Here is a 26666-nt window from a genome sequence, read left to right as displayed (position 1 = left end):
GTGCAGAAGCTTCTAGAGTCTGAGGAAGCTGAGAGGGAGACAGAGGCAAAGCTCAGGAAAGCAAGAGGTACTCAAGATAACAGAGGAGGTACTTTATAAAGAGAAAACCAAGGATATACGCCAGAGTTAAGGTATTGGGCCTTGGAGAAGATTTTCTATGTCCCAGGATCAGTCAGGAATAGAGTGCAAGCTCCTGTACTGCAAGTCCTGTGTTTCACACTCTGAAGTTGCCTTGCTTAATCTGTATTGCCTGCATCAACTGTATTGAAAAATCAACTGTATGCAAAGGAACTGTGCTTCCGTTAATGTCTCTATATGAACACTACTAAAGTTGGAGTTCTGTTTTAACATCACGTGTTCCTCAGTTATTCCTGCTATCAGCAAACGGCGTGCCACCGTTTAATTGGCACTGGCGTCACGAACATTTTCTACCATCACCTGCCTTTGCAGAGAGTCAGCCGTCTCAGGTTAGTGTCTATTGCACTACAACACCCAGGAACACTATTAAACACAACTTGAGTACGCTGCAATGTGACTCAATGAGCCAATCCACTTTGGGATACCCCCCAGATGTACTAAAGGGAGAGCCCTTTAATGATGTCATTAAGATCACATGACATCTACTAGCCAATAAGAATCTACAACTGACCCATTGATAAATACTTGCCAAGAAACTCTTCTCTAAAGTCATCAAAATCACGTTAGACACTGAAGAATTACAGCTCCCTCATTGTTAAATGCATTGATTGAGTCACGATTTTATATGAAACTGAACATTAAAGTGGTTATCCAAAAGCTATAATAGGCCCTTCACACAGATAGTACTTACCTCGCTCCCTGGCACCTACATTGCTTCTTATGCCGGCACACCCACCGGGGGTTGGGGAGTAGCCAACAGCAGGCCGCAACAGGAACGAGCCTCCCCAGCATTGTGAGTATTTTCACAGCTAAAACTCCCCAACACATAAAATTTATTTGGAAAAAACATATTAGTTTTAAGTTCTCTACCTGGCTGCATTTTTTATATCCTTTACAAATGCTTAACGCAGACCAATTTTTCCCCGAAAATTTGTTGAAACCCGGCTTTCAGAAGAATATATGAACTATTACCATTAGTTTGGGATGATACTATTCTTGCATATTCCTATGTACCCACTAGGTGTCACTAGAGCCCTCTATTGCTAGGAAAATACTGTCAATTCTTTTACAGTCAGAGGAATAATTTCATCTCTCCACAGGCTGAACCCACCGTAATCCCCACATCCTGCTCCCAGCACAGCAAGTCTGCCTACAGGGAGATGTACTGGGACCCTGAGGTCAGTGGATATAGCTCCATGTGCACATGCCAGTGCAGGGGTGTGTATAGAGACTGCACTCCTCACTGAGCCCTGGACCTATAACTAACTATAGAAGAAGAGGAAAATGCCCCTTGATGTGTAATGTGAGCTGCATCACCCCTGACATGGCTGCAGGACAGAGCCTTGTGTTTGGAAAGAAAATATTCTCAAGCTTGATCTTCTCTCTGATGCCTGCTCATCTCAAGGAGCCTCAGCACAAGGAAACATCCAAACAAGGAGCTGGAGATTCATCCACTGCCTCCTCTGCAGCTCATCTGACCTGGTAAGAATGTAACTGGCACCTAGTGCCTGCTGTACTGTATGTATGAAGATTGTCAACATTGGTACATCATGGGGGGGGGGGGGGGTCCAAATATTACTGCGGCAGTAAATGTATTTGTTTTATATACACGTATAGTAATAATGGTATAGGATGGGATCAGTATTTCAGTATTGGAGATGAGGAAGACAATCTGCTGAGACGCAGGTTTTCCTAGCTGTGGTGTACATAGACTCTCATTAGTCAAAAATGAAACGCCAACACAACAAATCGATTTGTCCTGTGTCCCGATTGTAGATCAGTCATGAATCAATTTGCAAAGCAGAAGCGCTTGACCTGTAACGGATATGGGAATATGAAATGCGCAGAGAGTGTACCTTCATTTTACACGTGAGAGTTGTGCCTGTGTGGCACGATTCCAACCTGGCACAAAGCGCGTGAGGCACATGTTTCAGTTTGTTCAGGTTTTTCTGTCTCAGTCTTTGAAAGGTTAAAAACATGGCGTTGTTGCGTTATTTTTTGGTGCATTTTTCAGGAATTTCTTTTCCGACAGCTTCATGTGTCGTACACAGGGCACTATTGTAAGAAAGAACATGTTTTACCACGAGGTACCGTACCTTGTTATACTCTTGTATTGCAGATTACAACATTTCCAAAGGAGCTCTGGAAAAGGAAAGGGGGAATCTGGTTGCTATGGGCAACTAAGCCAGTTTTCCTTTACACAATTTCTGATACATTTCCCTCATAGTTGATGAGAGCCAAGAAGGCAGATTACTCAGCTGAGCGCTTTTGCACCTTCGTTTTAACATTTGGTGGAGTTCTCAGCACCCTCACCCCCATTGATCAAAACATCTCACGTTACTATGACATGTCAAAAGTTTTATGAAATGACCGGGTTGGGCCTAGATTAAAACTATTCTGTAGTTAGATGATAAGAAGGGTCAGCCTTAGGTTACGTGGCGCTCTGTGCAAGAAGCCTTTTTGGCACTCCCCCTTCCCCCCCCCCCGACACACACACACACACACACACCTCTGCAACCATTATAGGGATTTAAATTCACTAAATTAGTAATATCAATTTTCAAATGTAATAACTTTATGGAGAAAAGAATGACACACCGATAGGATATGCGCAGTGTGCTATTTAAGATGCACTAGTAGTAGTAGTAGTTGTAGTAGTGCCATACCAAGCCCATTACATAAACACAGGACCAAAACCAAGGTCCTTACATAAATACAGGACCAGAACCATGCCCATTACACGCACCATAACAAGCTCATTACATAAATACAGCACCAGAACCAATCTGACGGGCATGTGGGGGACTTTTTTTGTCTCGGATAACCCGTTTAACTTTGCCTTTTTTTGTCGTCTGCAAGTTTTGCTTTCTCTTTTTTGTTAACATATCCACAGTGCCTCATCATTACTAGTGGTAGTTCGTGGTACTGCAGCTTGTATAATTATCGTGGCCCCTTTCATTATGTAATTCGCAACGGGTTCTGTAGATCAGACCACCACCTATCAAACATTTACGGTCAATCCCAAGGACAGCCATCAAATCCTGAAGATCACCTTTAGGCCTCTTGCACACGAACGTTTTTTTTTAATCTGTCTCCGTTCCCTTTTTTGCGTTCCGTATGCGGAACCATTCATTTCAATGGATCCGCAAAAAAAACCCGAAAGGTATTCCATATGCCTTCCATTTCCGTTTTTCTGTTCCGTTCAAAGATAGAACATGTCCTATTATTGTTCGTATAACGGACAAGGATAGTACTGTTCTATCAGGGGCCAACTGTTCCGTTCTGCAAAAAACGGAATGGACACGGACGTCATACGTATTTTTTGTGGATCTGTTTTTTTCAGACTGCAAAATACTGAAAAAGCCATACGGTCATGTGCAAGAGGCCTTAAGGTTAGAGAAAGGTGTGTTCATTGCACAGGTTTTCTTTTACTATACATAAAACATTTTTTTCCGTTGTGTGCATTGCTTCTCTGTAACGCACTTTGGTTCTGGCTTCTACTGCTCAGTGATAAAGGGTCCTTGCAGGTTGCAGGATAATGTTTGCAGCTATGGATCACATGGAGTAAACCTCATATAGCAGTGCCAACTGTGCCAGCAGTGCTGTGATTTGATGAAGTGTCTATCCACTATATATTTACAGCAGTGTGAATAGAGGATATTGTTAAATGATACAGTGCACTTCAATACCAAAAATAATGTGACCAGTCACTACCCAGCGTCTATTATGAAGGCAGCACAGTCCCTTTATACAAGGACGTGCATCTCTTTATGTGTAAATCTGGGATTTGGTCACATGTGCACACGTTCACCCTGACCATCCATGGTGCTGAGCAGATGATCTGTGTTTCCCATGGGTGCTAAATGAGCTTTCTGAGACTGGTAGAGACAGACACGAGGAAGGCGGGAGAGAAAGAGGAGGGGTTCTGCCAGCAGGCCTGCAGCTGCCACAGATACTGCTCTCAGCTATGTGACCCTTCAGGAGGTATGAGATCTGCTGTGGAGTTTAGATGGAACCTTCTCAAATTGGTCCTTAGAACGATGGATGCAGTTGTGCTGCTGGGAGACCGGTGACAAGAGACATCTTTGCTCTCAGGTGTCCAGGTAAGATATCGGCGCCAAGATCTGACAATTAATAACTGCAGTAGAGTGTGTGCATGCTGAAGAAGACATGACATGTTCTGTGCAGATCTGCAGAAGCTCAGCACATGTCACTGGTCTAACTGCAGCAAGCACCTGAGTAATGATGAAGTATTGAGCTGGTTAAATGAATTAGGCAGGGTGAGACAGAATAATGCAGAGATGCAGTCAAGGTCACTCGTGATATTAAGCTCTGGTGTGAAGGACGCTGCGTGTACATAGAGGACAATTGCTGAATATATTTTTTACCCTTCTGCAGCAGGTCCGGATCTGAGCATTTCCGAAAGATTAGGTTACGGTCTTTGACTCTGTGCTGGAGGAGGTTTAAAAACTCTTTAAAAACCTGTCGGACAGGTAATATATTGTGGTTTGTAGACAGGAGGACAAATGCTGAGAGAAGAAACTCCTGGACTGTACACGATTTAGGCTGCCAATCAGGAGCATAGCTAAAGGCTCACGGGCCCTGGCGCAAAAGTTCAGCTTGGGCCCCCCTAATCTCAGTGCTTTGTGGCAAGGGGCAGGGTTCACCTAGTCTTTCTGATGCCTGAGGCGAAATTTGAAACATCACCCCCCCCCCCATGCCAAATTCTAAACCTAACCCCTTCCCTCCTGCCCTACTGTTAAAAATATTACATACAGTTCTACAAAACATACAGGGTAATACAGCCCCACATGCCTCTTACATTCCGTGATCTTTTCTCTGATGTAGATATTCTCTTTCCTCATCTTCTCCATTTAGACCAAACTGCCATCAGGATTTTTTCAGCCATCTCTTTTAGTAATAATAATAATGCCACCATTGTGCACATGCTAGTCATCATGTTCCCCATAGTCCTCCAGTAGTAACACTTCCCCGTAAAATGTGTGCCAGTAGAAAACAGCCCCCTAATGTGTGCTAGTACAAAAATACCCACTTATGTTTTCAATACAAAATATACCCCCTTATAATGCGTGCTAGTACAAAAAATAACCTCTTATAATGTGCACAAGCACAAAAACTACTCTCATAATGTGTGCCAGTGCAAAAAAATACCTCTTTATAATGTGTCCCAGCGCAAAAAATGCCCCCTTCTGTGTGCCAGTGCAAAAATACCCCCTATTAGAGCCCCCAGTAGAGCAGTGTTCCATAATAACAGTACTAAATGCCTCTATTTAGTGCCCCTAGTAGAAACAATGACCGACCCCATAGTGCTCCTCTCATGGAGCTCCAAAAATGAAAGATGGAATCTGATTGGTTGCAATGGACAACTAAGCCAGACTTCCTTTACACTACTTTTGATAAATCTACACCACAGGGTCTCATAGAGATAGGTGGAGCAGCAGTGTGCTCAAACGCTGTTCTTGTGATCATTGGGGCCCCAGTGGTTGGACCGCAGTGATTTAAACGTTATCCCCTAGCCACTAGATAGACATGGGGTACACTCTTTGATCTATGTATTGTCACAGAAAATTGTGATTTATTTAATCAAATGATGTTTTACTATGAGAGGCCATACGTTACTGCACAGTTCTGAAAACAGGCACACAAGCATGGTCAGCCAGGAATCTTCCTAGAAGTGAATAAAGAAGGCCTCTTTTCATAGTGGCTGTAGGTCAGGGGACCGCCGTCCTGGAGATAAGTGCTTGGGCCAGAGCTGGGGAAACCATCTATCCTGTGGAGCTGCCGAGAATGTCTAAGATGGGAGCACACCTTTAAAAATAGTGTTATCCACAAAAATTGCCATTAGATTTGTAGTTATCAAATCAATTTTTCAAATGGTTCCTGGAATTCTTGTTATTAGAAGTGCTATTTCTTTAATTATTTATAAAACCCCCAGTATAATCTGTAACTGTAATGACACATGATCTGTAATATTGAATTAAAGAGCAATTACGAGTTCACTAAGAATCGGAAAGGTTCAGAAACTAAGACCATTTGTGCACTTTTTCTGAAGAATTGGAGATATTTTTATTCTTTGATTGTTTTTTCTTGTGTATTTATATAATGAGAATTTAGTATATATTATCGTATTAATATGCAGATAGGCCACTATTTTTCTGAGTTTATGTAAAAAATTATTAGAACCTTTGTCCAATAACAAGTACCCAAGAGGCAGAGCTTCAGAGTAAAATGCACAGTGTGCTAAACATTGAATTGTTTCATATAGGTACAGTATTCAAACGAAGTTTAATGCGAATCGACTTCGGATGTTTCATCCGAAGTTGATTCGCTTATCCCTAAACTTGAATGGTCTTGTGTGTAGAATCCTGTATTTTGTGCTATGGATATGTTTTGTTATGTTTTTACCCAATACACTTCTGTATTTTTGCTAGGAATGTGTATCACCATGCTGAACTTTTAAAGGGGTTCTGCACTTTGTTTTAACTGATGATCTATCCTCTGGATAAGATCATCAGCTTCTGATCGGCAGGGGTCCGACACCTGGGACCCCCGCCGATCAGCTGTTTGAGAAGGCAGCAGCGCTCCAGTAGCGCCACGGCCTTCTCACTGTTTACCGCCGGCCCACTGACGTCACGACTAGTATCAACTAGCGTGGGCGGGGCTAAGCTCTGTTCACTTGAATGGAGCTTAGCCGCGCCCACGCTAGTTGATACTCTTCGTGGCGTCAGTGGGCCGGCGGTAAACAGTGAGAAGGCCGCGGCGCTACTGGAGCGCCGCTGCCTTCTCAAACAGCTGATCGGTGGGGGTCCCGGGTGTCGGACCCCCACCGATCAGAAGCTGATGATCTATCCAGAGGATAGATCATCAGTTAAAACAAAGTGCAGAACCCCTTTAAGCTTTCTTGACCTATGTTATGATGCAGTGGTCTTTTATAAATATAGCTTCGCCATGTATCTAACCTCTAACTTATCTTTTGTTATCTTATCAGCCAGTTAGAGGGGTTGTCCCATGAAAAATATTCTACAGATTTCAAAACAGCACCTGGATCTCAATTCTTTTGTAATTGCATATAATTAAAAATTTTGCATAGCCACTGAGTTATTCAATAAATGTATCTGTATGGCGCCACCTGCTGTTTTTTCTTTCTTATTATTTCTTTGTCCTGCTCACTGACATGGCCGCACGTGCCCAGTTTCATCCCTGATAGGGAGAGAGCTGCAGCAAAAAAGACAGGCCTCCTGAGCTGTGGTAAGTAGAAAGATGCAGCAGAATGGATATGTCCCTTAAGCTTCAGACTGGACCACCAGAGGATGCACTGGTGGGCCAAGGCCCTGATACCATAGCAGACCCCAAAAGTCCAGCAGAAACAAATCCATTTGACGCTTCCTTTGGAGCCAGTAACTTGCCACTAGGGTCTGTTTCTATGAATCAAAGCCTGTTAGACTTTATTGATACTATGGTGGTTGGGCCCCAAGAATAATTCCCTCTGGTGCGCTCAAGGAGCCCAGCAATTTGTAGGTACTGCACCCCATATACTTTGCTCGAATTAGTTAATGTTCTTTGTACAGTGACTGAACTGGATGCAGCACTGTGCAGAGAAAATGTCAAAAGAGCTCCACCCTGTTTTTAAAGGGATTTGTAGGGTAGTGTTTCCATTACTATTATTGGTTGGATAATATCTTCTAATAGGGAGCCAACGTTCTGCCCGCCAACATCCCTTTCTTGAAAGCACCAAAAAAGGTTTTTAAGGGGTATTCCCATCTCAGACAATGGGGGCATATCACTAGGATATGCCCCCATTGTCTGATAGGTGCGGGTCCCACCGCTGGGACCCGCACATACAACGAGAACGAAGCAGGGAGCACTGTGGCTGGAGCACCCCAGATTTCCCGGGGTCCGTCCACCACCAAGCGCTGCTCCCATAGAAGTGAATGGGAGCGCACTGCGCATGCGCGGCCCATGCTCCCATTCATTTCTATGGGTCAGAAATGAATGGAGGGCAGCTGCGCATGCACAGTGCGCCCTCCGTTCATTTCAACACTCCGTTCTCATTGTAGGTGTGGGTCCCGGCGGTGGGACCCGCACCTATCAGACAATGGGGGCATATCCTAGCGATATGCCCCCATTGTCTGAGAAGGGAAAACCCCTTTAATCTACATACCTAGCACCTATGAGCATCTTTCCTGGAATCATGCAAAGGTTTGTAGTTTTCTGATGTGTATTGATATTACTTCTGTATAACAGAGGGTGACTTCACATACAGTTGCAAGAAAAAGTATGTGAACCCTTTGGAAAGATATGGATTTCTGCACAAATTGGTCATAAAATGTGATCTGATCTTCATCTAAGTCACAACAATAGACAATCACGGTCTGCTTAAACTAATAACACACAAAGAATTAAATGTTACCATGTTTTTATTGAATACACCATGTAAACATTCACAGTGCAGGTAGAAAAAGTATGTGAACCCTTGGATTTAATAACCGGTTGAACCTCCTTTGGCAGCAATAACTTCAACCAAACGTTTCCTGTAGTTGCAGATCAGATGTGCACAACGGTCAGGAGTAATTATTGACCATTCCTTTTTACAGAACTGTTTCAGTTCAGCAATATTCTTGGGATGTCTGGTGTGAATCGCTTTCTTGAGGTCATGCCACGGCATCTCAATCAGGTTGAGGTCAGGCCTCTGACTGGGCCACTCCAGAAGGCATATTTTCTTCTGTTTAAGCCATTCTGTTGTTTATTTACTTCTGTGCTTTGGGTCATTGTCCTGTTGCAACATCCATCTTCTGTTGAGTTTCAACTAGTGGACAGATGGCCTTAAGTTCTCCTGCAAAATGTCTTGATAAACTTGGGAATTCATTTTGCCTTAGATGATAGCAATTCATCCAGGCCCTGACGCAGCAAAGCAGCCCCAAACCATGATGCCCCAACCACTATACTCACAGTTGGGATGAGTTTTTGATGTTGGTGTGCTGTGCCTCTTTTTCTCCACACATAGTGTTGTGTGTGTCTTCCAACCAACTCAACTTTGGTTTCATCTGTCCACAGAATATTTTGCCAGCTCTTGTGCAAACTGTAAACGTGCAGCAATGTGTTGTTTTTTTGGCAGCAGTGGCTTCCTCTTTGGTATCCTCCCATGAAATCCATTCTTGTCTAGTGTTTTACGTATCGTAGATTCGTTAACAGGGATGTTGGCATATGCCAGAGACTTTTGTAAGTCTTTAGCTGACACTCTAGGATTCTTCTTCACCTCATTGAGCAGTCTGCGCTGTGCTCTTGCAGTCATCTTTACAGGACAGCCACTCCTAGGGAGAGTAGCCAAGACAATTTGTCTTACCGTGGACTGATGAACAGCAAGACTTTTGGAGATACTTTTATAACCCTTTGCAGCTTTATTCAAGTCAACAATTCTTAAACGTAGGTCTTCTGAGAGCTCTTTTGTGCGAGGCATCATTCACATCAGGCAATGCTTCTTGTGAAAAGCAAACCCAGAATTGGTGTGTGTTTTTTATAGGGCAGGGCAGCTGTAACCAACACCTCCAATCTCATCTCATTGATTGGACTCCAGTTGGCTGACACCTCACTCCAAGTAGTTCTTGGAGATGTCATTAGTCTACGGGTTCACATACTATTTCCACCTGCACTGTGAATGTTTACATGTTGTGTTCAATAAAAACATGGTAACATTTAATTAGTTGTGTGTTATTAGTTTAAGCAGACTGTGATTGTCTATTGTTGTGACTTAGATGAAGATCAGATCACATTTTATGACCAATTTGTGCAGAAATCCATATCATTCCAAAGGGTTCACATACTTTTTCTTGTAACTGTATGTACATAGTAACATGGAGATTCATAGCCTGGAGTTGATTGTAAAGGTAGAAAAAGTAACCACTATTTGTTTTAGGCGCATCAAAAACGTGGACCTGGTTTTAGGCTGTGTCACGAGGGTATCAAGAGCCACGTCTGACTCCGTTATACCCGGGGTCAGGAAGTCGCAGCGGGTGGCTGCGCGCTCTATATCTAAAGATCACGTTGTTTCTTAGTGATTGTTTTCTGTGTTTGCCTTGCTATCCTTTTTGTCTCACTCAGGGATCCGTAGCTTCTCCTCCTCAGCTGTTTCTTGTCTGCCACTCCCAACCTCCTTATATTCTCCCCTCACACTTCTCTAGTTGCCAGTTATAGAGCTTCCTGCCTGGACATCTATACTGACCCACTGGAGTTGTGAATCCTGGTTGTCGTTCCAGAGTGCTACCCTCCGGATCCCTGTTGGGCTTATTGTTGTCTCCTGTTGTCGCCCACCTGGGATTATATGTTGAGTCTGTGTTGTCTGTCCTCCCCTTGGTGTTTTCCCTTAGAGCTAGTGGTGCGGACTAGTGTTCCCACCGCCCTGTTCACTATCTAGGGCTCAGCTCAGGGAAAGCCCGGGCTTTAGGCACGTGTTCGGCGTACGGGTGAGGAACCCGTCTAGGGACATCAGGGCAGCCAGGTGCCAGCCGCAAGGTGAGTCAGGGGTCACCACCTTCCCTCTCACTTGGGCAGGGCCTTCCTCGTTCCCTCCCTCTGTGTCACGTATGTGATAGCCACGCCGACCGTGATATTATAACTGGCCATTACTTTTTGAGAAAAAAAAAATAGATAATTTTTTATTTGTTGTTTTTTTTTCTCTACTTAGAATCCAATATGGATCCTATTGATGCCTTGGCAGAACAGCTTCAAAGCCTGTCTTTGGAGGTGGCAGGATTGAAGGCGTCTGTTCTCCAACAACAGCAGCAAATGCAGCAGACCGCACCCCCAGCGGTTGCTATGGGTAACCAGGTTGTTACAGAACCCAAGGTTGCTCTTCCTGACAGATTTTCTGGGGGAAGGGACAAATTTGCGACGTTCCGTGAGGCCTGCAAATTATATTTTAAGTTGCGCCCTTACTCCTCAGGTCATGAAGAACAGCGGGTAGGGATTGTCATTTCCCTGCTTCAGGGGGATCCGCAATCCTGGGCGTTCTCGTTACCCCCTGGTTCTCAGGCTCTTCGGTCAGTGGAGGGATTTTTTGGGGCTTTGGATCTCATATATGATGACCCTGACCGAGTCGCCCTGGCTGAGTCGAAGTTACGGAGACTCCTACAGGGAGATCGGTCAGCAGAGGAATATTGCTCAGAGTTCCGTAGGTGGGCTACGGATACTCAGTGGAACGACCTGGCTCTCAGGAGTCAGTTCTGCTCTGGGTTATCTGAAAGGGTTAAGGATGCACTGGCGCTGTATGAGACCCCCCTTTCCCTTGATGCTGTTATGTCCCTCTCTATCAGAATAGATAGACGTCTTAGGGAGAGATCGAAAATTCCTGAGCAATTGGTTACCTCTCCCAAGCAACAGTCAGCCTGTACTGACTTAGATGAGCCTATGCAGCTAGGCGGAACTTCTCGTCAGGTCCGTCCTCCCGAGGTTCGCTGTAGGGGGGGGGCTTGTTTTTTCTGTGGGGGGAAGGGTCATTTCATTAATGTCTGTCCCTCCTTTCTCAAAAACAAAAGACCGTCGGAAAACTACTAACCCCGGGCTGTGCGGAGGATGTCAGCCGGGGGGTATACGTTTCCTCCATATGAACATCTCAATTTGTGTTACCAGCGGTCATTGTTTTTGGTGTTAAGACGGAGTCTATTTCTTTTTTTCTAGACAGTGGAGCAGGGGTAAACTTGATTGATGCCCATTTTGCCCGCACTATGGGTTTGTCTCTCTGTACGCTGCAGAGACCTATTCCCGTATTCGCTATAGATTCTGCTCCTCTGTCTCAGAGAAACCTCACCCACATTGTTCATAATTTACACCTTCGGGTAGGGGACCACCATAATGAGTGTCTTTCATGTTACGTTCTGGAGGGCCTTCCCTCTCCGGTGGTATTGGGTCTTCCCTGGTTGGTAGCGCACAATCCAGTGGTGAATTGGCAGGCCAGGGAGATATTGGAGTGGAGTGAGCATTGCAGAGAGAATTGCTTAAATAACAATTGCTTAATCGCCTCCATAGCTTCCCTACCTACATTTATTTCGGACTTTGAGGACGTTTTTTCTGAAAAGGGTTGTCAGAAGCTACCACCTCATCGTCCTTATGATTGCCCGGTTAACCTGATTCCCGGGGCAAAATTACCCAAGTCCAGGTTGTATAATCTTTCGGGTCCCGAGAGACAAGCCATGAAAGATTATATCTCCGAGAGTCTGGCTAAGGGACACATCAGACCCTCTTCTTCACCCGTGGCTGCAGGGTTTTTCTTTGTTAAAAAGAAAGATGGGGGCCTGCGTCCTTGCTTAGATTTCCGTGAGTTAAACCAGATAACCATCCGTGACCCATACCCTCTTCCTCTCATTCCTGACCTTTTTAATCAGATTGCGGGTGCTAAGTGGTTCTCCAAACTTGATCTTAGGGGGGCCTACAATCTGATTCGTATCAAGGAAGGGGATGAGTGGAAGACAGCTTTTAACACCCCTGAGGGGCATTATGAAAATCTAGTTATGCCTTTCGGTCTGACCAATGCCCCTGCTGTCTTCCAACATTTCGTTAATGATATTTTTAGTCATCTCATCGGCAGGTTTGTAGTCATATACCTAGATGATATCTTAATTTATTCGGCTGATCTGAAAACACATGAGGTGCATGTCAGGCAAGTACTGCAGGTCCTACGGACGAATAAATTATATGCGAAAATTGAAAAATGTGTCTTCGCCGTTCAGGAATTACAGTTCCTGGGATATCTATTATCTGCTTCAGGTTTCCGCATGGATCCTAGGAAGGTCCAGGCAATTTTAGATTGGGATCTTCCTGAGAACCTTAAAGCCCTACAACGGTTTTTGGGTTTGCTAATTTCTATAGAAAGTTCATTAAAAATTATTCAGTGATCGTTAAACCCCTTACCGACATGACTAGGAAGGGGACGGATTTTTCCAAATGGTCTGACGCCGCTAAAGATGCATTTTCCTCTCTAAAGGAGAGGTTTACCTCGGCACTTGTTCTAATTCAACCTGATGTCTCCCAGCCTTTTATTGTCGAGGTAGATGCGTCAGAGGTGGGAGTGGGAGCTGTATTGTCTCAGGGTCCGTCTCCTGGCAAATGGCGTCCTTGCGCTTTCTTTTCCAAAAAATTATCTTCTGCAGAGAAGAATTATGATATTGGAAATAGGGAACTGTTGGCGATTAAACTGGCGCTTGAAGAGTGGCGTCACTTCTTAGAGGGAGCAATCCACCCCGTCACGGTGATTACAGATCACAAAAACCTTCTGTACCTAGAAGCGGCTAAGCGTCTCACCCCTAGACAAGCTAGGTGGTCGCTATTCTTTACCAGATTTAACTTTGTAATCACCTATCGTCCTGGGGCAAAAAATACCAAGGCAGACGCATTATCTCGTAGTTTCCCTGGAGGGGGTAATGTTTGTGATCCGGTACCTATTTTACAAAGAGGAGTGGTTGTCTCTGCTGTACACTCTGTTCTAGAGGGAAAGGTGTTAGAGGCTCAGGGGGACGCCCCGGCCTCTTGCCCCTCAGAGAAATTGTTTGTACAGTTAAACCTGCGTCTTGAATTATTAAAAGAACATCATAATTCGGCACTTGCTGGACACCCGGGTAGTAAAGCAACCTTGGAGCTATTATCTCGTCGTTTTTGGTGGCCAAGGTTGCGTCAGGATGTAATGGATTTCGTGTCTACTTGTTCTACTTGTGCACGCGCGAAAGTCTCTCATACACGTCCAGCAGGGTCTTTATTGCCACTTTTCATCCCCAATAGGCCATGGACACATCTGTCAATGTATTTCATCACTGACTTACCGTTGTCGGCGGGTAAAACAGTTATCTTGGTAGTAGTAGACAGGTTTAGCAAAATGGTACACTTTATTGCGCTACCCGCACTTCCTAATGCTAAAACTCTTGCTCAGGTTTTTATCAGTGAAATCGTGAAGCTTCACGGGGTCCCTTCCGATGTGGTTTCGGATCGGGGAACCCAGTTTATTTCTAAGTTTTGGAAAGCTTTTTGTTCCCATTTGGGGGTTCACTTGTCCTTTTCTTCAGCTTTCCATCCTCAGTCGAATGGACAGACTGAGCGTACCAACCAAAACCTAGAAACATATTTAAGGTGTTTTGTGTCTGAAAACCAAGAGTTGTGGTCATCATATTTACCGTTAGCTGAGTTTGCCATAAATAATCATTATCAGGAGTCCACTGGCAAGTCACCATTCCTTGGTGCATACGGTTTTCATCCCCAATTTTGTACTTTCAAAGAGGGGGGGTCTTCTGGGGTTCCCGAAGAGGAAAGGTTTTCTTCATCTCTTTCATCGGTATGGCAGAAGGTGCAAGTTAACTTGAAAAAGATGAGTGGTAAATATAAATGCATGGCCGATAAGAAACGGTCGCCAGGTCCGGACCTAGGAGTGAATGACTATGTGTGGTTGTCTACTAGGAATATTAAGTTGAAGGTTCCTTCTTGGAAACTGGGTCCTAGGTTCATTGGTCCCTATAAAATAGTAGCCGTCATTAACCCTGTGGCTTTTCGCCTGGAGCTACCTCAGACTTTTAAGATCCATAACGTCTTCCATAAATCGTTACTCAAGAAGTATGTTCCACCTCTAGAACCATCGCCGCTGCCACCTCCTCCTGTTATTGTGGCTGGTAATCTGGAGTTTCAAATAGCCAGAATTGTTGATTCTCGTCGGGTCCGCCGCTCTCTCCAGTATCTGGTGCATTGGAGGGGTTACGGTCCCGAGGAAAGAATGTGGGTTCCAGCGTCAGAGGTAAACGCCAACAGGTTAATTCAGACTTTCCATGCCTCTCATCCGGAGAGACCTGGTCCTGAGTGTCCGGAGGCCCCTCGTGAAAGGGGGGGTACTGTCACGAGGGTATCAAGAGCCACGTCTGACTCCGTTATACCCGGGGTCAGGAAGTCGCAGCGGGTGGCTGTGCGCTCTATATCTAAAGATCACGTTGTTTCTTAGTGATTGTTTTCTGTGTTTGCCTTGCTATCCTTTTTGTCTCACTCAGGGATCGTAGCTTCTCCTCCTCAGCTGTTTCTTGTCTGCCACTACCAACCTCCTTATATTCTCCCCTCACACTTCTCTAGTTGCCAGTTATAGAGCTTCCTGCCTGGACATCTATACTGACCCACTGGAGTTGTGAATCCTGGTTGTCGTTCCAGAGTGCTACCCTCCGGATCCCTGTTGGGCTTATTGTTGTCTCCTGTTGTCTCCCACCTGGGATTATATGTTGAGTCTGTGTTGTCTGTCCTCCCCTTGGTGTTTTCCCTTAGAGCTAGTGGTGCGGACTAGTGTTCCCACCGCCCTGTTCACTATCTAGGGCTCAGCTCAGGGAAAGCCAGGGCTTTAGGCACGTGATCGGCGTACGGGTGAGGAACCCGTCTAGGGACGTCAGGGCAGCCAGGTGCCAGCCGCAAGGTGAGTCAGGGGTTACCACCTTCCCTCTCACTTGGGCAGGGCCTTCCTCGTTCCCTCCCTCTGTGTCACGTATGTGATAGCCACGCCGACCGTGATAGGCTGTTTATGCAGTTACCATATTAATGCATGTTCTTTTAGACGAAACCAGGACTGAAGCCACAACAGAGGCAAAACATACACCTTCCATTCATACTTCTACTATGTTTAGCATCTCGAACTTGTTTGGTCAAAAACAAGAACAGTATAAGGCTGGGTTCACACCTGAGCGTATTCGATAAGCGCTTTTTACAGGCGTTTTTGAGGCGTATTTTGGGGCGTTTTTGTATTTTGGAAACGCGCGTAGTACGCGCGTTTGTGTGATTAACCGAAGAGGCATCCAATGAAAAACTGACACAATACGCGTGACAATACGCCCCAAAGAAGCTCCTGTACTTCTTGGGGCGTAGGGCGTTTTACAGCGCGTTCGTACGTGGTGTAAAACGCTCAGGTGAGAACCATGCCCATAGGGAAACATTGGTTTTTGCATGTTGAGCGTTTTACAGCGCGTAGGAACGCGCTGTAAAACGCTCAGGTGTGAACCTAGCCTAAAGTTCACCAGTACTGTACTGTGTGTGCATAAGCTCTCCCTAAAGCCTCATGCACACGACTGCGCTGTGTTTTGCGGTCCGCAAATTTCGTATCCGCAAAACACGGATGTCGCCCATAATAGAAATGCCTATTCCTGTCCTATTTGTGTGCATGAGGCCTAAGGCTGACCATATGTATCAAAATACAGATACCGGCCATGTGCATCCTGCACTATCTTAGGTCCCTATTACAGAAATGTCTATTCTTGTCCGCAAAACGGTCAAGAATAGGACATGTTCTATAATTTTCAGAATGGCCACACAGATGCGTATATGCAATGTCATCCGTGTGGTGTCTGCATTTTTGGGGCCCCATACAAGTTAATGGGTCCTTGTGCGATCCGTAAAAAAATTCAGATTGAATGCTGACCAAAAAACAATTCATGTGCATGAAGGCCTAATCCGGAGTTCAACATCCATGAGTAGATGTGAGAACTATGCCTTAGGTGGCACCTAACCCAGACACCTAACATCAGCAATAAAAAAAAAATTGTCTATAGCTCATGTATATCATCTTTCCAGAAATTGTCTGGGAACAGAGAAATGAATTCTCTTGTAAAGTGTTTCTATTATAGAGCATAATGAAAATCTGCGTTATAAGTTACCCCCTAGAGCAGGGGTGGGCAATTATTTTTTCGATGGGGCCACATGAGAAACTGAAAATATTTTGGAGGGCCGGGCCAAAAGGCTAAACTCAATACTGCATAAAATCAATTGTATTTCTTTATAAAAAGCAGTAAATATCATTGTTGGACAACTGGTACGAGTACTTGTTATAGTTAAACAATGAAAAAGTGAGGTTGCCTTACAAGAAAAAAATTTAAATTTATTAAACAAAATTTCCCAAAACAATGAACATTTTTCACTATTTGTGACTCATATTAGTGAAAATTTACAATCACGTTCACTCAAACACATTTTGAGTTTCATTTACTGTTGGAAAGAGGTTCTTAGCATTCTCAAGACATAATGCAAAGACACTCCAAATCTTAAAGGGGTAGTCCAGCCATTGTCCCCCTGTGAATCCAGCAATTGTCCCCTGTGAATCCAGCAATTGTCCCCTGTGAATCCAGCAATTGTCCCCTGTGAATCCAGCCATTGTCCCCTGTGAATCCAGCAATTGTCCCCTGTGAATCCAGCAATTGTCCCCTGTGAATCCAGCCATTGTCCCCTGGGAATCCAGCCATTGTCCCCTGGGAATCCAGCCATTGTCCCCTGTGAATCCAGCCATTGTCCCCTGTGAATACAGCCATTGTCCCCCTGTGAATCCAGCCATTGTCCCCCTGTGAATCCAGCCATTGTCCCCCTGTGAATCCAGCCATTGTCCCCCTGTGAATCCAGCCATTGTCCCCCTGTGAATCCAGCCATTGTCCCCCGTACCTACTGTACCTAATCACCGCGGCGGGGAATATTACAGACAGCGTTCGTTTGAACAGCTGTTTTCCCCGCTGCGCATAGACACTCCCCCTTGCTCGCGATTGGACAGATCCGTCCAAGGGGGAGTGTCTATGCGCAGCGGGGGAAAACAGCTGTTCAAACGAAAGCTGTCTGTAATGTTCCCCGCGCCGCGGTGATTAACGTTGTAGCGGCGGCGTCGTTGTTGGCGGCGGCGGTTTCGGCTGCGGCGGGGGGGGGATTGGGGGGAAGTATCGGGGGTATTAGCGGGAGTACGAGTACTCCCGCTAATACTCGGTATCGGTCCCGATACCGATACTGGTATCGGGACAACCCTAGTGCAGACCCCTCCCTACAATACAGACCCCCCTACAGAACCCCCCTACAATACAGACCCACCCCTACAGTTCAAACCCCCCTAAAATACAGAACACCCCCCCCCCCCACAATACAGATCCCCCAGAATACAGAATACAGAAGAATCCCCCCAGAATACAGAAGGCCCCCTCATATACAGAACACCCCCCCCCCCACAATACAGATCCCCCAGAATACAGAAGAATCCCCCCAGAATACAGAAGGCCCCCTCATATACAGAACACCCCCCCGGCCCCCCCATCATATACAGAACACCCCCCCCCCCTTACAATAGTACACACCCCTCCCCCCCCCCTTGCCTTTAGAAACGTAATGCTCAGAGATGATCAGCCATGTGTTAGTCACACTGACTACACACAGCACAGGGGGAGGCGGCCGCAGCTTCATGCTTGTCGGCTCTGTGACTGTCAGTGTCAGACAGTCACAGCCGATACTATGAGAGCCGCGGGCGCTGCGCTGTTACAGAGAAGGGAATAATTGCGGCCGGCCGGGTCCCGGGTACGGCTCGCACGAGGCACCCCCCCCCTGCTGTGTCTTACCTAGACAGTACTGCCGCTGACGCTGCCTCCCTGCCACCGCGCCATGCCACACGCAGCACGCCGAGTCGGAAGTCCTCTTCATTCGCGGAGGAGGGGTATCGTTGCTTGGCACGCCTCTGGCTCCGCCCGGGGGCCGGATTAAAAGGTCCGCCGGGCCGTATACGGCCCGCGGGCCGTAGTTTGCCCAGGTCTGCCCTAGAGACATCAGTGTTAAAGGGGACAAGGCTGGGAAATGACTCAAGAGAAACAATTGAGACAGGATGCAGAAATATTCTGGAGATTGAAGTGGTCTTCCCTGTTTCTTCCTTTTGTAGGGTGGGAAGATATCATTTTCTTTTTCTATAAAATCATCTTGGTTTATGTGCATTCTGACATCTCCTGTGTGGTGTGATCACACATTTTTGTGCCCTTTGCATAGACGGTGACCCGTGCATGATACACATCATATTCCTAATCAGTATAAAGTATAGGACATACTCACATGCAAGAAGATACAGTAAGTACAGTTATAATCGTGTCCTGTTATAGACCTAGCAGAGCTAAGTCATTTGGCAGAACACATTTATATAATGCCTTACATATTGTACCCAATAATAATGCCACCATGGTGCCTCCAGTATTTATAGTGCCCTCTGCAGTGCCTTTTGTAGTTCTATTGCCCCCCCTGCAGTTTTTAACTTGCATGTAAAGCCCCCTGTATTATGAGTCCCACTGTAGTGTAGTATGTATATTGCCTTCTGTAGTGCCCCCATATACTGCCCCCAGTACTGTAGTTCCAGAATGTATAATGGCCCACTGTAGTTCCCTCAGTATTATAATTCCCCCTGTAGTTCCAGTATGTATAATGCCCCCTGTAGTGCCCATTGTAACATGGCCCCCTATAATGCCAGTATGTAAAAAATGCCCCCTGTAGTGTCACTATATATAATGCTACCCCATGTAGTGCCAGTATATATAATGCTCCCCCTTGTAGTGAAAGTATATATAATGCTCGCCCATCCCCCCTGTAATGCTCCTTGGTCCCCTTCGTAGTGTCAATATATGTAATGCTCTCCAGTCCACTAGGCCACACAGCACCTATGCCTTAGGCCTGCAGTGTCAGGCCCTGCCCCAGCCTCTGTCTCCTGTCATGAACCCCTTAGTCCCTGCCTGCCTCTCCACATGCCTCCCATAGAGCTTTGGAGCGGTCCAGTCCAGATTACAGAGGAGGAGGCGGCACTCTGGTAGCGCGGTGCCTGCCGCAGCAGCCAAACTCAGGACACACAGCGTTGCAAACAGTAAATGACTTGTGGAGATGTGGACATATTCAGTGTCATCAAATCAGCCTCATTCATACGTCAGTGTTTTGGTCAGTGATTTCCATCAGTGATTGTGAGACAAAACCAGGAGTGGAGCCTCCACAGACATAAGGTATAAGGGAAAGATCTGCACCTGTTCTGTGTTTAGAGCCGCACCTGGTTTTGGCTTAAAATCACTGATGGAAATCGCTGACCGAACACTGATGTGGCAATTAGGCATTGGTCTAACAAAAATAAATCAGAAGAAATTATTTCCTTTAAAGAGGACCTTTCACTAGAATAAAACATCTAAACTAACTATACAGACATGTAGAGCGGCGCCCTGGGATCTCCCTGCACTTACTGTTATACCCGGGCGCCGCTCCGATCTCCCGTTATAGCCTCCGGTATCTTCATAGTTAGGCTCCACCCAGGGGAACCTGCCGGCGTCTCATTCTCCCATGCTGTAGCGCTGGCCAATCGCAGCGCTCAGCTCATAGCCTGAGAGGCTTTTTTTTCTCTCAGGCTATGAGCTGAGCGCTGCGATTGGCCAGCGCTACAGCATGGGAGAATGAGACGCCGGCAGGTTCCCCTGGGTGGAGCCTAACTATGAAGATACCGGAGGCTATAACGGGAGAACGGAGCGGCGCCCAGGTATAACAGTAAGTGCAGGGAGATCCCAGGGCGCCGCTCTACATGTCTGTATAGTTAGTTTAGATGTTTTATTCTGGTGAAAGGTCCTCTTTAAAGCATTTTTCCGGAGCTCTGGCAGAGAAAGGAGAAGTGCATCATGGGTTTGGTTGGATACAGTAAAAGGAAGTGCTACATAGAGAATTTAAAGAACCTGGAGTGACCGGGTTACATGGTCAGGAGAGTCCAAAAAAACATAGGGAATATGTACATGAGGTAAGCAACTACATGACCATATGGTATCACAACCATAGTAATCCTGGAAAACCACTTCAAATAAGAATTTTATGTCATTGGAGTTAGTATTATATACAGAGTCACATCTCCGTGTATAAACCAACCCTTATATATACTCATGTATATTTCTGTTTCCTAGTCTGCACAAGTTTTTCACTAAGCAGTTTGTTCTCCAGAGCTGGTCTTCCTGATGCAGTTAGACACATTGGGTTGCTACCATTGACAATTGGGTGGGAGGCTGTTCTTTATTCACATTGTCTCTCAGTCTCTCATTGTCTCACATACCTTATACATAAACATGTCTCTGTCTTCCTTTCCCGCTGACTAAATTGTGTACATTACTCCAAAGCTGCATCTCTGTGTTTTCTGTGTCATCTTGAATTTGTGCACGGTGGGTGGGTACTTTACATTGGCCAGAGTAGCTAAAAATGACAATATTATATACAATATTTTTGCTTAGTGCCACTGTTCTGCCAAGTTGCTAAATAGTTTATTCTGGTGTTTCATTTGTTTCTGGGAGACTTGGGCGACAACCAGTATGTCCACTGTTATAACTTAAAACTTGGGTTGTCATCCAATTTGTATTCAATTTGTGACATGCTGCGACCCTTTCAGTACAACGGCTGCACTGCTAAGAGATCTTTGGTCGTGCATGTCACGAAGGGTGCACCCCTAGTGTCTAACCACACCATTGTCCCTACCTACTTGGACGAACCGCCCTAAATGGCAGTCCCCCTTGTCTACAGTCCCTGGTCTAGCTAAATGTAGTGGACTTAAAAGGAAATAAAACATATCGAGACAGAGCCTAAGGTAGACAACACAGGCAGAGTCAGCATACCAAAACAAAGCAAAGCAAGCCAAGCTCAAAAACCACAGAGTAATGTTACCAAAGCGTAGTACAATACCAGAAAATGGTTAATACCAGGAATTCATGTCAGATAACAATTCAGAAGTCAGAGGCAAAGAAACTAAGCATGTGAGGTGAGAACCGAGAAGGTGGAGGACGTCCTCTGCATCTAGAGGAAAGGTTTGTTCACAAACATAGAAGAAGATTCTTTATGGTAAGAGCAGTGAGAATATATAACTCTCTCCCTGAGGAGGTGGTGATGGTGAATTCACTAAAAGAGTTCAAGAGGGGCCTGGATGTATTTCTGGAGTGTAATAATATTACAGGCTATAGCTACTAGAGAGGGGTCGTTGATCCAGGGGGTTATTCTGATTGCCTGATTGGAGTCGGGAAGGAATTTTTTCCCCCTAAAGTGAGGAAAAATGGCTTCTATCTCAAGTTTTTTTTTTTTTTGCCTTCCTCTGGATCAACTTGCAGGATAATAGACTGAACTGGATGGACGGATGTCTTTTTTCAGACTTATAAACTATGTTATAAGCATGTGACTCCTGCATCGGGCATGATTAATCCAGCGTCTCTGCTCCCTGATAGGCCAACCAGCCCCACTGTCAGCAGGTTTAATTACCATAGCTGCGGCAGAGCGGCTGGATTCTCCGCTGAAGTGCAGACAAATGAGTACATGACAGGAGTTGAGGCAAAGAAGATCACCAGACTAATAGGTTAACTGGCATCCCATGGAATTATTTGTCCTATAGTGCATTAGAGAGGAACGCCCCATTAGGGGTAGTGAGTGGTGACCATTTCTGTACAATGCTGTAGAATATGTTGGCACTGTATAAGCAATGGGAAATAGATGGCTAAATGTGCAAGGTCCTGTTTCCTTGATTTGGCACAACAAGAGAATGGGCACAAGACCTAGGAGAGTAATTCACTAACCCCAAAAAATGAACACATAAATATTTGTTTTATGAGTACGGGTTGGTCATAGATTTTATTAACCCAAAAATTTACATAACACATGTAAATGCACTCTATAACAAAATTTTTTTTAGAAGCAGGTCATCAATAATGAATGACAAACCAAACAAGGAGCAGGAAAGGAAGTCAGCAGGAGGGTGCAAAAATGACCGAGTATTGCCACAGAGGGTGATTGTGGGGCTGGGGCGTGGTCACTAACTGCACAGTTTCCTCATAATATCTCCTTGCAAGATTGGTCTGTCTTTAGAGCAATGTATGAGGGCTCATATCCCTTTGTCAGTTACAGAGCTTCTTTTAGTACATTGCCTGTGAAAAAAGAAGATGCAAAGCATCATTGCTGAGACCAGTTCGGTGTTGTTCACATGATTTGAACACTGCACCTGGGTAAGCAGAGCCCACCCAGGAGAACCAGAGCAGCAGGCTGGACCTTTTAGGTTAGTAATGCTCAGTTCATTACCTAGTTAGGACTACACCCTAGACTACTCCCATATGTAGTCAGGCAACCAGTTTAAGGCTACTTTCACATTAGCGTTAGCAGTGTCCGGCAGGGAATCCGTACTAACGCTAGTCCATGTGTGCTGCCGGAAGTCTGCTCCGGCACCATTCACTATGATGGGGACAGCCAGAGATCCAGCCGTAGAAAGGCAAACATGTCGAGAGGCAGCCAGACAAAAAACGCAGCATGCTCGGCATGTTTGCTGTGCTTCGGCCGGATCTCCGGCTTTCCCCATCATAGGGAATGGGGCCGAAGCGGACTTCCGGCGGCACAAGTATGCAATCGTTAGTACGGATCCAGCAGGTGTTGCCCTGTCGGAACAATCTGCCGGACACTGCTAATGTGAAAGTAGCCTAAAAGGACATTTAGGAGGAATAAAACTGACTGGCTAAGACCAACACCACAGTTTCACAAGACATATTGGGGTAGTGGAAAGAGTTCAAGGTTAAATAATATAGATTTGGGAATTGTTTTGTTTAATATTTTAAACCCCAAAACTTTGTGGGGTTCATTTATTAAGACGGCATTTTAGATGGCCTCTACATAACTTTGGTGCATCCACCACCAGCTTCAGTGGCGTAACTACAATTGACTGGGCCCCACAGCAAATTTTTGAACGGGCCCCTCAACTCGCGTGCAAACCCCACTCCTGTGGCTAGTCAAGATTGAGCTCTCAGACAAGGCCCGGTATATAATGTCATTGTGTAATACTTTTGAGGGGACCCTGACAGTAAAATCTTTTGGTATTCCTCCTGAGGGGGCCCCTTGTGGGTCTGGGCCACAAAGCCTCCGCTTCCCCTATAGGTACGCCCCTGCGTGCAACAAAAAGGGTGTTGACGCATGACATTTTTTGTAATGATAGTCAATGGTGTTGCACTGCGCAGAAATCCATGGATCCATATCCTAGCAGTACGCCATAAATGTCCCTGATGGCAACATCCCTTTAATAAATTTCCTTTTTGGAGTTTATTGGTTACCCATCCTTCAAGGGTTTAGCCCTGTACCCATTCAAGTAGCCCTTAGGATACTTTTAGAAAACAGGGGCGCAGGACAGATGGCACAATTTAGTACAGTATTTAAGAAAAAAAAAAACAATAATCATATTTTTTAACCACTTTAGGACCACAGGTTTATACCCCCTAGTGACCAGGCCCTTTTTTACAAATCGGCACTTCACAACTTTAACGGTTTATTGCTCGGTCATGCAACTTGGCACCCAAATGAATTTTACCTCCTTTTCGTCTCACAAATACAGCTTTCTTTTGGTGGTATTTGATTGCTGCTGAGATTTTTAGTTTTTCTGATATTAATCAAAATAGACTGCATTTTTCTCAGAAAAAGTGTATTTTTAACTTTCTCTGGTTAAATAGTTCAAATATAATTACATTTCTATACAAGTTTGTGTCAGAATTTATTGTGCTACATGTCTTTGATAAAAAAAAAAATCCAATAAGTGTATATTTATTGGTTTGCGCAAAAGTTATAGCGTTTACAAACTATGGTACAAAAATGTGAATTTCCGCATTTTGAAGCAGCTCTGACTTTCTGAGCACCTGTCATGTTTCTTGAGGTGCTAGAATGGCAGGATAGTATAAATACTCCGCAAATGACCCCATATTAGAAAGAAGACACCCCAAAGTATTCGCGGAGGGGCATGGTGAGTTCATGTATGATTAAAAAAAAATTCACAAGTTAGCGGAAAATGACACTTTCTGAGAAAAAATAAAATAAATAAAGTTTCCATTTCTGCTAACTTCTGGCAAAAAAATAAATAATCTCCCACGGACTCACTATGCCCCTCAGGGCAGTATAAATACCCCACAAGTGACACCATTTTGAAAAGAAGACACCCCAAGGTATTCCGTGAGGGGCATGGCGAGTTCATAGAAGTTTTTTTTTTTGGCACAAGTTAGCGGAAAATGATTTTGTTTCTTTTTTTTTCTTACAAAATCTCATATTCCACTAACTTGTGACAAAAAATAAAATTTTACATGAACTCGCCATGGCCCTCACGAAATACCTTGGGGTGTCTTCTTTCCAAAATGGGGTCACATCCGGGCGCGCTTGCTGGGGATGTACTGTTTGATGCCAAGGCGCCCGGAAAAATGTACTAGGGACTCGTCTATGCAGATGTTCTGATTGGGGGTATACGCATCTGCAAATCTGGATGACAAATGGTCTATGAGGGGCTGAATTTTGTTGAGCCGGTCATAAGCAGGGTGGCCTCTTGGATGACAGGTTTTATTGTCAACGAAATCATAAAGCGCATGATGACCTCAAAACGTGCCCTGTACATTGCAGCAGAGAACATGGGCATGTAATGTATTGGGTCTTTAGACCAATAGGACCGCAATACATTTTTTTTTTGTTAGACCCATGCTGAGGATAAGGCCCCAAAAAAATTCAAATTCGGAAACTGTGACTGGTTGCCACCGGTAAGGCTGGGCATAGAAGCTTTCCGGATTGGCTGTTATATAGTCTGTGGCATAGCGGTTGGTTTCTGCCACAACTAAGTCATAGAGATCCGCGGTGAAGAACAGCTAAAAAAAACTCAAGGGCCGATCCTAAATGAGCTGTCTCCATGCGAACTCCAGACTGGGCGGTGAAAGGGGGCAATATGGGTGCGGCGGAAGCAGGGTATTGCCAATTAGGGTTTGCCAGCACCTCTGGGATACTAAGGGCTCTATGGGCCTGTGAACGTGGTGGCTGCGACGGGGGAGTTAATGCACGTGCCACCGTACCAGCTTGAACTGCCCCTCTGGTGCTCGCCACTTCACCAGGGAATACGGCAGTGCTGGTAGAAGGTCCAGGATGTGCTGCGCTGCTGGTGTATGCCGCACCATAAAAAAGATCAGCGCTAGCACCACTCTGCTGCAAATAAGGCTCATCATGCGGGGTATGCAGAACATTGACATGGGATCGGGTACGCCTGACCGCAGCAGGGACCTCAACCTCGTCATCTTCACTAGCGGTTAGAGTGCCACTGCTGTCTACAGGTTCATATTCTGAACCACTGGATTCAGCGGGTGAGGTGTCCCCATCGCTTTCATCCATCACGGCCAGAATCCTGTAGGCCTCTTCAGCGGAATACCCCTTGTTTGACATTTTGGACTAACTAAATTTAGGGGGTATTCCTCTGAGACTACCCAGGAAAAAGAGCAAACCTGCCTAGTAAAAAGGAGTGCTTGCGAAGTAAAGCTGCGATCACTAATAAAGATCCAAAAAGCTCAAAAGTGATCTTTATAGCGGCGCAGCGATTTTACGGTGTTTTTGCAGTGATCATAAAAAAAAATTCTGTCACTGCGGTGGGGCGGACTGAACGCAAGTGTGCGCACAAGATCAGGCCTGATCGGGCGAACACTGCGTTTTTTGTAGAGCCTAAGGTGACCCTAATGTACTTATATAGATCTGATTGCGATCAGTCTTGATCACTTACAGATACTATATAGTACTAGTGCTGATTAGCGACAGCGATGACGCTAATCAGCGACTAATCATTGACTGCGGTGGGCTGGGCGCTAACTACCTAACAAGTAGCTAACTACCTGGCGGTGATGAGGGACCCTTACAGGGGGGTGATCAACGACAGGGGGGTGATCAGGGAGTCTATATGGGGTGAT

General features: G+C 45.3%; 1 protein-coding gene across 2 annotated transcripts in view; it reads left to right on the top strand.

Annotated features, from left to right (window-relative positions):
* Nucleotides 1-1262: 1262 nt before the first annotated feature.
* The window catches only part of RELL2 (RELT like 2), a 119232-nt gene continuing 93828 nt past the window's right edge, over nt 1263-26666 (top strand). Inside the window, exon 1 of one of the 2 annotated variants that reach the window (XM_040441165.1) lies at nt 1263-1620. The gene's annotated coding sequence lies outside the window, so the exon portion shown is untranslated. Of the gene's footprint in view, nt 1621-4151; nt 4242-26666 lie in introns of those variants that run through there. The other variant, XM_040441173.1, reaches the window with a different exon arrangement.

This window comes from Bufo bufo, chromosome 1, assembly GCF_905171765.1.
Source record: "Bufo bufo chromosome 1, aBufBuf1.1, whole genome shotgun sequence".
In the NCBI taxonomy this organism is placed as follows: domain Eukaryota; kingdom Metazoa; phylum Chordata; class Amphibia; order Anura; family Bufonidae; genus Bufo; species Bufo bufo.
Note: the sequence above shows the minus strand (reverse complement) of the source record. Positions and strands in the feature narration are given on the sequence as shown.